Genomic DNA, 12,500 nt, shown 5'->3' on the forward strand with positions numbered 1-12,500 from the left:
ATCACATGGGCTGATAAAGGAGGAGGCATAATAGTGATGAACCAACAAGACTACAATAATAAAATGTTAGATTTACTCAGTGACAGTGAAACTTACGAGAAAAAACATAGCGGATACGCAAAAAATGAAGGCGAAAAAATCACAACAAAAGCGAGAAAAATATTGAAGAAATCAGAGAAAGGGAAAAAAACTATTAAACCTATTTGAAGAAGCACCTTTACCACCAAGAATGCATGGCCTGCCTAAGATCCACAAAACAGGAATTCCTATGCTCCCCATTACTTCAGGAATCAATAGTGCACCTCATAAGTTAGCCAAATGTTTAGCTAAATCTTTATCCAATATTTTAATGATGCACATCTACGAAATTCTTCGGATGTAATTAACAGATTAAAAGATTAAGATTTCATTAACAAGAAACTAGCCAGCTACAATGTCACCTCTTTATATACACCAGTATCGATAAATGGCTGTTGAACGAAAAGTAAACAATTTGAAAAATGAAGATCTACCCATCCCCCAAAAAATATTACCTCGAATTAATTTTTCTTTGTGTAGGATTTGGCGCTTTCGCTTTTGATAATATTGAATACAGACAGCATTCTGGCATCCCTTTCTGCAGTGTTAGCAAATTTATACATGGAAATACTCGAAACAGAAGAATACATGACAATAATAGGTAGGAATAGCAAATGGTTTAGGTATGTTGATGACATACTTGTAATTGTGTCAAATGATACAGATATTAATAACAAACTCAGGAGATTAAATAGTGTAAATGAAAATATACAATTTACTGCAGAAAATGAAAATAACGGAAAATTACCTTCTTTAGACACAATTATCCATAGATTAGATAAAAATGTGAAATTTTCAGTATACAGAAAAATCACCAATAAAGAAGACTATATACACTTCTATTTAGGAAATAATGACAGAACTAAAACAGGTATTACAATAGATTTCTTCCTCAGAGTACTTCGTAAATGCAGTAAAGAATGTCTAAATCTTGAATTACAACATATCACAGAGACTTTCATCAAACTCAAATATCCAAAAGGTCTCTTATGTAGATTGAAAAAGAAAGACAAAGAAATAATGAATAAAATAAAGATAAAAATAAAAATGATAATAAATGTAATTATGAAACCAGATACATTACAGTACCAAATTCTAATACCAATTCACACCTAGACACTTTTCTCCTAAAAGCGGGTATTAAAATAGCCAGGGCATCAGGTAACAAAGTAGGACATTTGGTCACACGTAGCTACAATATTCCCACTAACGAAAACAGCGTTGTTTATAAAATCCCGTGTAAAAGCTGTCCCTCTTCATATTTTGGTGAATCTGGTCGCGGACTTAATAAAAGAATAAATGAACATAAAAATGACGTGAAAGCCCATAGATCATCTAACTCCATAGTAATGCATGTGGATAAGCATAGCCATCTTCCAGACTGGAACAACACAACCATATTAAATAAAGAATCATCCAAGAAACTGAAAGAAACTTTTCACTGAATGAATGATCTACTAGATCATTCATTCAGGCTTCGAGGTTTTACTTGAGACATGTTTTTGTCAAGTGATTCATGGATACTTTTGCTTATATTTTTGTTACAGAATTGTCACTCGCTGTTCTATTAACGTTTTCTCATTTGTTTAGATACAGTATATTCAGTTACATATAAAATAAGAGTTTTAAGGATTTTTTATCTTTATTTTTAACGACCAAGAACCAGTTTATCAGTCTGTAGGCTATGTATGTTGGGTTCACTGTGTTTTAATCATCATTCGCCAGATCTCCTGCTTAGAGGTAAGAACCCGTGTGTTTTATATTACTTCTTGTGTTTAAAAGATCTGATGATAAAACACATGTATGTAGTAGTACCTTACCTTAACATATGTAAAATTGATAAGGTTTTGTTTAGAAATAAATGTTTACTAATGGATATTTGTTATTATTGTACAATAATATAAATTTTATCATTAGTTCAGGCCATACTTTAAAAAAAGTCTTGAAATTTGCCTAAGGACCACAAGAGCCTTAATCCGCCACTGCCTGCGGGTCGAAACGTTAAAGCGTGAAATTCTCCCATTAATCCTCGTCTGCTTCCTCCACCTTCAGTCTTGTCATGATATAGTCAATATGTATATACATATATATATATATATATATATATATATATATATATATATATATATATAAATATTTTATGTTAGTGATATGACGAGTGATCAGTTAGTGATATGGCGAGTGATTGTGTTACCGTGTTCAGCGCCGAAGAGGTACAATCTCTTCTTAGTAGAATTGAAGCCTTGGAGGATGCTGTTAAGTGCCTTAAAGAGGAGAATCGAGTTCTCCGCTCGAAGGCCCATAATACGGAAGACAAAATTAGTGATGAGCATGGATGGAATACGGTGAAAAATAAGATGCGGAAAAGTGGAAAAAAGTCCTCACCATCCCCGCTGAAATGCAAGAACTCGTTTCAAATACTGGCAAATCTGCAGGAAGAAGAAACTAATGAAATCCAAGAGAAGAAGGAAAGGGCAGACGCTGGATCCCTGCCCACAGGTAAGATTTTTGTAGTAGGTGACAGTCAAGTGAGGTAGTTAGACAGGGTTTTCTGCGACAAAGATGGGAAACATAGGACGCAGGTGTGTTTCCCCGGCGCGGGCATAGGAGATGTTAGAGATAGGATTGAAGAGTGTCTAGTAGGGGAAGGAAAGGACCCAGTAGTTTGCTTGAGTGCCGGAGGAAATGATATAGGTAAATTATTTGCGTGGTACCGGGATGCGCTAGACAAGATTAGAAATAAGGGAGGTGTTCCTGTAGTATGTGGAATCCTTCCAAGGCGTAGAGTTGGAGGCATGTGGCATTCCAGGGCTATTGCAATGAATTGCAGGCTGGCAAAACAGTGTAAGGCCAATGGATGGGCATTTGTGGACAACTGGGACCGCTTTTATGGTAAGAATCACCTATACACAAGGGACGGAGTGCACTTGTCTCCCAGAGGATTTCGGCTCCTTGCTAAATCCCTTGAGCGAGAAGTAGGCATCCTTCAGGTTTTTTTCGGGTAGATTACGTGGGAGTAGGGGGGGAAGTATCGGAATATAGTTTAGGCAATAGAAAAAGAGAAGGACTGTGTAAAGAATCACCAAAGCAGGTGGAGGGAAGATAAACTTAAAGTTTACTATACAAATGGCAGGAGCATAATTAACAAAATTGATTTGCTGCGAGATAAAGGATGCGTAGAAAATTTCGATGTTATAGCTATTACTGAATCGTGGATCAACATGGCTGATAAACATTTCCTTCCGGAAATCGAAATAGAAGGATATAAGTTTTTTCATAAGGATAGGGTTGGCAGGAATGGGGGAGGTGTAGCACTTTTCGTTAAAAATACATTAAACTGTATTATCAACAATTCGATTAAGGAAGAGGGCTGTACGGAATCTATTTGGGTAGAGATTATAGGCAAGAATAAGAAAGTTATCATTGGCGTCTTGAATAGACCTCCTAACCTCAGCACTGAGCAGACTGATCCCCTGATTCATGAAATTCACAGAGCATCCCAGTACAAAAAGGTTGTGATGATGGGAGATTTTAATGATAGAAACATTGACTGGGAAACTTTAATTTGTGATCATGAAGAGAAGAAATTCCTAGATGTGGTGCAGGATAATTTCCTAAAACAAGTGATTACCGATCCTACGAGGGGACAAAATATCCTGGACTTAATTTTAACAAATAATGAGCACCAAATTAGCAGCGTAATAGTGGGAGATAGTCTAGGCTCTAGCGATCATCAAGAAATAAGATTTAATGTTATTTGGAAAAATAAAAAAGTACGAATAACATTCAAGTACCAAACTTCAGGTTCTCGGAGCGGGGCTGGGAGTGAGGTCTGGGTCACGGAGGGTAATATGCATACCTTAGGTCAGGTCAATTAGGGGCGAGGGCCCAACAGTCAAAGAAATGTATGGCAATCTAACTGATCTAATTATTAATGCACAAAACACATTTATCCCCCTAAAACCAATACGGAAAAATAGTAATACTCCCAAATGGATGCCGGACGGATTGAAACATGAGATCGGAATGAAAAGAGGACTTTACGTAAAAAAAAAAAAAAAAAAAAAATAGATAACACTTTTTTTTTTTTTTTAGAAAAATCTGAGTGCGAGAGAGACTTGGGTGTTCTGGTGAGTCCGGACCTCAAAATCAGGAAGCAGTGCATAAGCGCCAGAAACAAAGCTAACAGCGCATTAGGCTTCATTGCTAGGACGGAAACGAATAGAAGTATATGTATATATATATGTATATATATATATATATATATATATATATATATGTGTGTGTGTGTGTGTGTGTGTGTGTGTGTGTGTGTGTATCTATATACATGTATATATATGAATATATATATATGTATATATATATGTGTGTGTGTGTATATATCTATATATATATGCATATGTAAATATATATGTATATGCACACATATATTATATATATATGTATATATATGTATATATGTATATATATCTATAAATATATGTATATATATAAATATATATATATATATATATATGTATATGGGTATATATATGTATACATATATATATATATATATATATATATATATATATGGATATATGTATATATATGTATATATATGTATATATATACATGTATGTATATATACATGTATATATACACATGTATATATATATATATATATACATGTATATCTATATATATATATATATGTATGTATATATATATACATATATATATATATATATATACACATACATACATATGCCAAAGGCTTTTTCCCCCTACATGGGGGATAGCCACAAAGAAAAAGGCATAGAAACCACTCCCACCCATTCCATTTCCTATATATTCCACTCCCCTCCACCCTCCTCCCTCCCTCTTATCTTGGCACCTTCTGATATATATATATATATATATATATATATATATATCTATAAATATATATATATATATATATATGTATATATATAGGTAATATATAGGTATATATATATGAATATTGTTACGAATCTCGCTCACCTATCTGACTTGCAATAGATTAAGTATGTGAAATGAGTTCCCAAGACCCCATGTCTTTGGGATAACTCAAATAGAAATTGTAAAGTTGTCAGACTCGTAACACATAGTAAGAGTGAATGGGTGACTGAGTTCCCAAGACCCCATGTCTTTGGGATAACTCCAATAGAAATTACAAGGTCGCCACTTGATTTTATTAAAATCAAGAAAATCAAGAAAAATGAAACGCACAGAATAACGTTTAACACTATTCATTAAAACTCAACAGGATTACATGAAGGATTACAATCACTAAACTTCAAGTGTGTAAATAAGTTTACATTCAAATGAGTAAATATATTTCAAAACAGAAGATTCCCGCTCGAAAACTTTTAACGGGGGTGAAAGAAGATTAATTAATTAATTAATACTTTACCAACGAAAAACACTGTCTAAGTCACTACTATAAACATTTAACACCACTACATGAAGCACTAGTGGTGTTACTAGCTGAGTTATTGTCTTAAGACTAATACAGGGGGAGTACAGAGGACTTACTTCAGCCGACGACCCCTCCGAGGCAACACCTTTACACTTTACCCTCTACCCTCAAACTGACTCTGACACGCCCAAGTCGCCCTGGTTCTTCTTCAAAAAACCCTCTGATTGGCCCATAGGAATTGCGTCTATGGTGGTTGAACCCCATTGGTCAATTAACTAAAAACGTTCTCCTTCGTTCTAGGCTGAGTGTTAGAACAAATACTCCATTGAGTAGGTTTTCCTTCCCACGCGTCCTCCCGTACTCGTCCTGTAATTTGATGCCCACGTTATCACGGGGCGCCGTTATCCAAAGTTATACTATTCCCACCTTACATATATGGGAATATATGTGACACCTCCCTCTTTAAGGTTAAAAAAAAAAATCTTGAAAAGATTTTTTTTTTTTTGTGTGTTTACTTGAGGGAGAATATACTTACAATATCGACAGGCAATCGGCTACCACATTGTCTTCCCTCGTACATGACGAACATCTAAATGATACTCCTGCAAAAACAAACTCTATCTGGTTAAGCGGAGGTTCTTATCTTTAAACTTGTTAAGGTACTTCAAGGGATGGTGGTCTGTGAGAACCGTTACCTGGGCACCAACATGGACATGCACAACAAAATACTTAATTGCTAAGATCATTGATGGCATACCCTTTTCTTTGACACTCTTAGTTTAAGCACAACGGAATTATAAGTCTTTGTCCACTGGAACTTTGTTCCTTCCTCAATGATAGTCACTTATTGCGGGTTCACACGATACGGGGCTTGCTTGATGGGCGTCGCATCTTCCCGTCCACGTCATGCAGCGTCAGGTGGGTCCTCTCAGGGGCATCCCGAAAGCTCTCCTGGTATCGTCTCTGCAACTCCAGTAGGTCCATTCGCTGCTCAGCCGAAAGATGACCCAGCTGGCTCACCACCTGTGGCCACACCTCTGCATTCGCCTTCCACGTCATCTCAAAGGTGGGGAAGGTCGAGTCCTCGTCTTCCTCAGGCCCGATGGAGACGGTATGCACACTACCGCCAGACACACCCACATCACTCTTGTCCCTCTCCTGGTACGCTTTCCACACACCGAGGTGACACAACTGCTGCTTCCGTCTCCTACCCGGAGTGACAACCACTTTGTTCAGTTCCCTCACTCGTTTTGTCACGTCGTACGGGTCGCTGAACCTCGCTCCTCGTTTAAATTCTCGCACTTTCGCCTTCACTCGCTCTTGAACACTCTGCCAACATGAGGTCAACCTACTTCTCACTGCCTCCACCGACTTCATCACTCTTGGATCACCTTTATGTCCTGCAAAGGAATTATCATGCCCAAATCGCATAACTCCTTCCCTGTAGACCTTCGGCAACACTATTTGTCGCCTATCAGACCATCCTGCGTCATCAGTAGAGCCGGTACTATCCACCCACTTGCGGAATAGTACTCCCGACTCTAAAGAGTATTCCTCTGACAACTCACTCTCACTCACCACTCCTTCCTTCCGGTCTTCCAAGTCGGAGCCAACTCTCTGTAAGCCACGGGGGCTCATTGCCTCCACCTCCTTCTCTCCCATTCCCTGTAAGACACTGGGACCCCTTGTTTCTCCCTCCTTCTCTCCAATTCTTTGTGAGTCATTAGGACTCTTTTCTCCTTTCTTCTCACCCATTCTGTGTGAGTCATTTAGACTCCTCCCATCTCCTTTCTTCTCTCCCTTTCTGTGTGAGTCACTTAGACTCCGTTTCTCTCCTTTCTTCTCTCCCTTTCTGTGTGAGTCACTTAGGCTCCATTTCTCTCCTGTCTTCTCTCCCTTTTTGTATGAGTCGCTTAGACTCCATTTCTCTCCTTTCTTCTCTCCCTTTCTGTGTGAGTCGCTTAGACTCCATTTCTCTCCTTTCTTCTCTCCCTTTCTGTGTGAGTCGCTTAGACTCCATTTATCTCCTTTCTTCTCTCCCTTTCTGTTTGAGTCACTTAGACTCCATTTCTCTCCTGTCTTCTCTCCCTTTCTGTGTGAGCCACTTAGACTCCACTTCTCTCCTTTCTTCTCTCCCTTTCTGTGTGAGTCACTTAGACTCCATTTATCTCCTTTCTTCTCTCCCTTTCTGTTTGAGTCACTTAGACTCCATTTCTCTCCTTTCTTCTCTCCCTTTCTGTGTGAGCCACTTAGACTCCACTTCTCTCCTTTCTTCTCTCCCTTTCTGTGTGAGCCACTTAGACTCCACTTCTCTCCTTTCTTCTCTCCCTTTCTGTGTGAGTCACTTAGACTCCATTTATCTCCTTTCTTCTCTCCCTTTCTGTTTGAGTCACTTAGACTCCATTTCTCTCCTGTCTTCTCTCCCTTTCTGTGTGAGCCACTTAGACTCCACTTCTCTCCTTTCTTCTCTCCCTTTCTGTGTGAGTCATTTAGACTCTTTCCATCTCCCTTCTTCTCTCCCATAAACAGACGAGTCAGGTCAAACACTTCCGACTCGCTGTCTCGTTCCTCACGGAACAGGAACCTCAAGTCCACCTCTGTCTCGACTTGAGTATTTTCACTAGGGATTCTTCCCTCGGGATTCAGACTGTCCTTACATTTAGGATTTCCACAGCCTTCCCCTCTCGAGACCTTTATTGGCCTCACTTGGTCCTTAGACCCTTCTCTATCTCTTCTCTCCCATATAGGTGTGGGACTCATCTTCCCACCCACTAAGTCATTTCCTAGAATGACTTCAACTCCTTCCACTGGCAACTGATCTACTAGGCCTATCTTTGCCTGTCCCTCATATAGAGGTGATTCCATATCTACCTCTACCAGTGGCACCTTGGCTAGGCCTCCTAGGAAGCCTATAACTACTCTCCCTTTTGCTACAGGTTTTTCAACTAAGCTACTCAGCATTACTGATTGGAGGGCTCCTGAGTCTCTCAGAATGGTCACCTCTTTTCTCTTCTCTCCATTTATGGTGACTGTTCCTTGAAAAAGGAACGGGTCATAACCTCTCAAGTGAGGTTTCATCTCATCCTTCTCCATGCCGTCTGTGGCAACCTTACTCATGAGGGCCACTACTTTGGTGGTCTCCTCCTCGTCCTCCCCCTCTCGGACTTTACTTTCTATGTGGGTGTCCCATCTATTTAATAATACTATGGGTTTAACCCCCTCTATTTCCCTTCTCCTGTGCCAACAATCCCTCGTCAGGTGGCCTATCCTTCCACAATAGCTACATGAAATTATCTGTGATGACTTAATATAGTCACCTTTCTTGACCTCTAGGGATTTTGTAGGTCCACCTGAGGAGGTTGATTGTGGGATCCTCGGCTGTTCCTCTCTCCCCCTTGGAGTAACTGAGAATTTCCCTGCAGTAGGTTTAAGTATTTCATATTTATCTGCTAATACTGCAGCCTCTTCCAACTTCGAGACTTCTTTCTCCTGAAGATACAATGACACCTCTTTAGGGATGGATCTCAGATACTCTTCCATTAACATTAACTCAGCTAGTTTCCTATAATCTCCATTTACGTTACGGGATCTTACCCATTGGTCCCATAACATTCTTTTCTCTCTACTAAATTCAACGTGTGAGATATTAGATTGCTTCCTCAGATTCCTAAATTTTACCCTATAAAATTCAGGCACTAATTCACAGGCTCGTAGGATGGCTGCTTTGATTTCATCGTAATCCTTTGTTTGTGAATCCTCTAAAGCACCATAAACTCTTAGCGGCTTGCCTCTGAGGCTTGTTCGCAACAATGCAGGCCAATACTGCTTCGGCCACTGATAATCTTCCGCTATTCCTTCAAACGTTCTAAAGTAAATATCCACCTGTGATTCATCAAATTCAGGAAGCAATTTAGCGTTATGTACTACATCAAAATTGAGCCTCCTATTCACGAATTGAGATTCTGATAGCACTCGTCTACTTTCTTGTAAGTTAACTTGAAGTCTAAGGTTTTCATTGTCTACTCTAGCCTTTTCAGTTTCCATCTTAACTCTCTCAGTTTCTTCCCTTTTTACTTCAGCTTCTATCTTAGCTATCTCTAACTTCAACCGTAATTCGCTTAATCGAGACTCAGTGTTTTGAGATTCACCCTTCTCCATTTCCTCTTCCACTTCTTCCTCTTCCTCACATTCTGAAGTGACAGACTCTCTATCTGTCCTTCCTTCATCTCTCATTGCTCCACTTTCATCTCGATTATGCACTATTTCTACAACAATTCTTATTAATTCAGTTTTATTTGCCTCATGTGCGTGCTCAACCCCTAGACTTTGTGCTATGAACCTCAAGTCGTTAGCAGTAAGGTTCTGTATCTCCTTTTTAGTAGGTTGTTTGTGTACAAACTCCAATACCTCCTCTGTACTTGTCAACTTCATTTTCTCACACTATTGATCCTATTTAATACTAAATATTTTCGTTGGTAATTCTTTCACTTTACCGTTAAAATCCTGGCAAGGTCGCCAATTTATATGTTACGAATCTCGCTCACCTATCTGACTTGCAATAGATTAAGTATGTGAAATGAGTTCCCAAGACCCCATGTCTTTGGGATAACTCAAATAGAAATTGTAGTTGTCAGACTCGTAACACATAGTAAGAGTGAATGGGTGACTGAGTTCCCAAGACCCCATGTCTTTGGGATAACTCCAATAGAAATTACAAGGTCGCCACTTGATTTTATTAAAATCAAGAAAATCAAGAAAAATGAAACGCACAGAATAACGTTTAACACTATTCATTAAAACTCAACAGGATTACATGAAGGATTACAATCACTAAACTTCAAGTGTGTAAATAAGTTTACATTCAAATGAGTAAATATATTTCAAAACAGAAGATTCCCGCTCGAAAACTTTTAACGGGGGTGAAAGAAGATTAATTAATTAATTAATACTTTACCAACGAAAAACACTGTCTAAGTCACTACTATAAACATTTAACACCACTACATGAAGCACTAGTGGTGTTACTAGCTGAGTTATTGTCTTAAGACTAATACAGGGGGAGTACAGAGGACTTACTTCAGCCGACGACCCCTCCGAGGCAACACCTTTACACTTTACCCTCTACCCTCAAACTGACTCTGACACGCCCAAGTCGCCCTGGTTCTTCTTCAAAAAACCCTCTGATTGGCCCATAGGAATTGCGTCTATGGTGGTTGAACCCCATTGGTCAATTAACTAAAAACGTTCTCCTTCGTTCTAGGCTGAGTGTTAGAACAAATACTCCATTGAGTAGGTTTTCCTTCCCACGCGTCCTCCCGTACTCGTCCTGTAATTTGATGCCCACGTTATCACGGGGCGCCGTTATCCAAAGTTATACTATTCCCACCTTACATATATGGGAATATATGTGACAATATATATATGACTATATGTATGTATATATATATGTATATATATATATATATATATATGTATATATGTATATGTATATATGTGCATGTATATATGTATGTGTATATATGTATGTGAATATATGTATATATATATATATGTATATATATGTGTATGTATATGTATATATATATATATATATGTGTGTGTGTGTACATATATATATGTTTATATATATGTGTGTGTGTATATATGTATATATATATATGTATATGTATATATGCATATATATATGCATATATTCATATATATATACATATGCAATAAGAACACTAGAAACGTGTGTTTTATAAATGCAAGGAAACCACTTAAGAAAATAAACAAACGGAGCAGAGCGCTTTCGTATATTACATCTTCAGTGTTATTTACACTGAAGATGTAATAAACGAAAGCTCTCTACTCCGTTTGTTTATTTACATGGCATACGCATATATATATATATATATATATATATATATATATATATATATATATATATATATTTTATATATATACATATTATATACATATATATATATATATATATTTATATATATACATATTATATACATATATATATATATATATACAAAAGATAAGTATAATACATACATTAAGTAAATATATTCAAAATATAAACATATTTATGTTGAGCAAACAAATGTACTATATATATATATATATATATATATATATATATATATATATATATATATATATATATATATATATATATATATACTATATAGTTGTATTTAAACTGTAACAGCTTTGTACTAAATATAATATGTACCTGAAAATGTTCATTCCGCCTCCCCGATGAGCCGAAATCTCTGATTAGAAAACTTGAGTCTATCAACAAGAAGTTGATTCTAGCCCAAGCTGCGGTCAAATTTAATTCAACATGTATAAAAGAAGAATTGCTGCCCACTTTTACATATATATATATATATATATATATATATATATATATATATATATATATATGTATATATATATGTATATATACAAGGCATACGCATATATATATATACATATATATTGTATATATATGTATATATACAAGGCATACCCATATATATATATATATATATAATATATATATATTGATATATGTATATATATATGTGTGTATATATATATATATATATATATATATATATATATATATATGCATATATATAGTACATTTGTCTGCTCAACATGAATATGTTTATATTTTGAATGTATTTACTTAATGTATGTATTATACATATCTTTTTAATATTTTTAACAGAATGTTTTGGAGGCCATACATATGATTGGCTGTTTGTGTATGTATTCATGCATGTACATAACATGTGTATATATGTAAGGATTATATACGAAAATACGTGCGTATGCTTTTATGTGCTCTAAATCAGTACGGGTATTTATGTATTCGTATATATTTCTTCATTACTCGTCGTTGTTTACCAGTACTTTTGTCCTAGAGGAAAATATATATGTATACATGTATATAAATGTGTATGTATCCATATGCTTATAGTCTTATACATGTATGTATCCATGCATCTGTGTGTATACATGC

General features: G+C 36.6%; 1 protein-coding gene across 1 annotated transcript in view; it reads left to right on the forward strand.

The window, feature by feature from the left end:
* The window catches only part of LOC143025243 (uncharacterized), a 19,480-nt gene that overhangs the window by 4,643 nt on the left and 2,337 nt on the right, over positions 1–12,500 (forward strand). The gene's annotated exons all lie outside the window — the stretch shown is intronic.

The sequence above is a fragment of the Oratosquilla oratoria genome, chromosome 5, assembly GCF_046742065.1.
Source record: "Oratosquilla oratoria isolate Oo_2021 chromosome 5, ASM4674206v1, whole genome shotgun sequence".
Classification (NCBI taxonomy): domain Eukaryota; kingdom Metazoa; phylum Arthropoda; class Malacostraca; order Stomatopoda; family Squillidae; genus Oratosquilla; species Oratosquilla oratoria.